Genomic DNA, 3,189 nt, shown 5'->3' with positions numbered 1-3,189 from the left:
CTCCTTCGTGATGAACTCAGGAACAGCACCGTGTCACACAGCAGATTTAAAATCGCTACATTCAGCAAACTGAACTAAAAGAAATTTCTCATCTGTCAACTGCTTTCCAAAAACAAGGACTGGGTTAAACATCAGGCTATCGAGCTGCAGGCTCTGAAGGCATTTGTGGTTCCCCCAGGGAGTCACCGGGCTTTCTGCTCCCAGGACAGCTGCACCACCCTCCTCCTGCTGCCTGGACGGTGGGCTCTGTACCTTCTGGTACCACTCAGCACCCTGGGGGGACAACGGCATGAAATCCACACACCTGTAGTTTCAAAAGCAGTTGTATGAATTATTCGACACACGTTAGCCAGGCTGGTACACTGCATTTCTGACCCCATCAGCACATGCAGAAGTGAGACAAGCTCGAAATGTTTAGAAAAGAAGAGAGAGATCTGCCTGGAAAGCAAACACAGACAGTGTTGTTAAAAGCTTCTTAAACTGTCAACAAAGCACTTACTTAAACTTAGCACTGAAAGATGGGCAATTCTCATGAAAGCAGTGATATTTTTAAACCCGCCGTGTCTGGAGTTACATGGTTATATGGGACTCTCAACCAGAGTTCTGTTTTTAAAAGACTCAATTCCAGACTTTCTTGCTGTATGAAAAAAAAATGGAAAACATACACTTGAAAGGCTCAAAAAACAGAATACTAATAAAAAGCATTTAAATTGTATAAAGACAAAAAACAAGCCTCGTAAACAAATGGAACCAGCCATATTGCTTCACCTAAATGTTTTGTTTTTTTTTTCTTCTACTTGGTAAGAGAAGATGTTTCTCAAGACTTAAATAAATGTTTTGTATCTGCAGGGCTTTCAGCAAGCGGCTGCCACGTTATGAAACTCTCCGGATTCCAGCAATGCACATCTCTGCTGCATGCTGTACTCGGAATATCTGGGAAGAGGAGGAGGAAAACAAGCTTATCATTTATAAAATTATTGCTGGTTTTGTGGTTGTGAGGCTTTCTGCAGTGTACAAGAATAACTTGTTTGCGACATCAGTAAAACGAGGATGGAAACTACTGTGTTGTCCTTGTCTGAGGGAGTGCTATCACACCGGCAAAGAAGGTCCTTTCCAACCAACCTTAATGATTCTATGATTTTATGATCTGAAGGCCGAGTCTCAGCACTTTAAAAAGCTGCATGCAGCGAGTGCACAACTTGAGACCTGGGTATCACCACACAGCCCTGCTCCGAGTTCCCCAGGCACCTGGGTGCCACCTATAACTATGCTTCCCTTCGCCCAATAAGACCAGGTAATTGAAAAACTCACATCTTGTGTTGTTGTTCTTCCAACAAGAGCAGAACTAGGTCCTATGTGCCGTGCTTTCCCCTCCTGCCAACTGTGGTTGTCACTACCCTAGTGAATGAACACTGGCCTGACTCAAAGCTAAGCCCATTGCTGCTTGTAAGGCACCTTGAAAAGTGTGACACCAAGCTTCAGACAATGCCCATACCTCTCTCCTCTCTCTCATCCAGTCCTTCCAGTCCTGAAGATGCCAACCGGGTTTTTTCCCCAATGGAAAAAAGGTGTCTTAAAAGTAGACTGACCAGAGACTGCTGAAAGCAATCCCCACAGCCACTCCTCTCAGTGCTATCAGCTTATAGACAGGCTGCCAAGCTGGCATTTGATTAGCTAAGAAAATGCATTTAGCATGAAGCCAGATTCCACTTCTCAGTCACTAAAATGCTCAAGTAACAAAGCGAGTTGGCCATTGTTTCTTGTCAGCAAGCAAACAAACCTCGCTGGCAGGAAAACTGCATTGGGAAAGTGATTCCCTACGAGACTGAGGGGGGCTCTGGTTGTTACCAATGCCAATGCTCACATAATGCTGGACTCCAGGTGGTCATCGGCTCTGTCAAAATAACCATCTTGCAATTTAATTCCAACATCTGGCTTTCAGTTTATCTTCTGTTGCTCCGCAGGCCATATTTGTTACCACAGGAGTAACTGCTGGTTTCCCAGTGCAGGACTTTCACCTGTAACTGGCTGTCTTTTCCAGTCATTTCTAGCCAGCTGAGATGCTAGAAGGGTCAGTTTGAAAAATAAATAAATAAATGTGCGAATAACAAAAATAAATAAATAAATACATACATAAACACCCAAAGCCCATCAACATGAAAACGAAAAACAAACCTACCAAGTTACTAGTCCGCAAACTGCACGTACTGTGTAAAATGTCCTGGTCTACAGACATCCACAATCTTCATAAATCAGTCTCCAGTCCCTTGTCCTTTCCTCTCCCAATCAGTAGGAAATGCTAATTGGCACACACCGACCAGCACAGCAGACAAAGGAGGCAGCTATTCCCACCGAAATCAGCGGGAACGCTTCTGTGCACTTCAAAGGGCAGAGAAGGATGTCCCAAGCAAGCACGTCCATTTCATAGCCTCGTCGATGCCAATCTTTTGACCTGCGAGTGGAATAAGTGAATCAGAGCACGAACGGGCCCGCTGCTGGGCTGTGTTGTCTTTGGCCGGCTCCACAAAGGCAGGAAGCGAGGGACCCGCGCGCAGCGGCTGCAGGTTGCTGCGGGCCTCACGTGTGGCGAGGGAGACTTGGAGTGGAAGCGGGCTACCTGAGGGACCACCAGCTTCCTACCGCAGGTTGCCTCAGAGGAAAAAGGAAACAGCCCTGGAACAATGCAGACGGGGGCTTTACGTAACTGTCGGAGAGGGGCTGTTACTGGCAGTTAAAGTTAGCTGCAGACCCCAAGCGTCTGGGATCCCACAGCCGACAGGTCTGTGGTGCAGGAAGCTCGGGGCCGACTGCACCGAGCCACAGCAGAGAGGCACAGCTGGCAGAAAGGTGTTTGTCACTCGTTTTGCTTCTGACTCGTGATTTATTGGGTTCATCTGCGCGTTTCCCCACAGCCCCTGGAGCAGGAGGCTGAAGAGAGCTCCCAGAATTTCAGAACAATTAAACAAGTGGCTGCAGAGGCCGGGTCAGCAGGGTGCAGCCGTTCACCACAGACCCCGGGGCAGGCAGGACGCGGAGGCCATCCCGTAACGCCTACAGGGCCCGCACACACTGGGCGGCCAGGTCAACCTCGGGGGATTACCCCAGGGCCTTGCTGCCGGCATTTCTGCCCGCACCGCAAAGAACTACATTTCCCAGCGTGCACTTCCCCAGCGCATTCCCTCCCCGCGG

The sequence above is a fragment of the Oxyura jamaicensis genome, chromosome 6 (assembly GCF_011077185.1).
Source record: "Oxyura jamaicensis isolate SHBP4307 breed ruddy duck chromosome 6, BPBGC_Ojam_1.0, whole genome shotgun sequence".
Taxonomy (NCBI): domain Eukaryota; kingdom Metazoa; phylum Chordata; class Aves; order Anseriformes; family Anatidae; genus Oxyura; species Oxyura jamaicensis.
The sequence above is the reverse complement of the archived record's forward strand: the minus strand, read 5'-3'. Positions refer to the sequence as shown.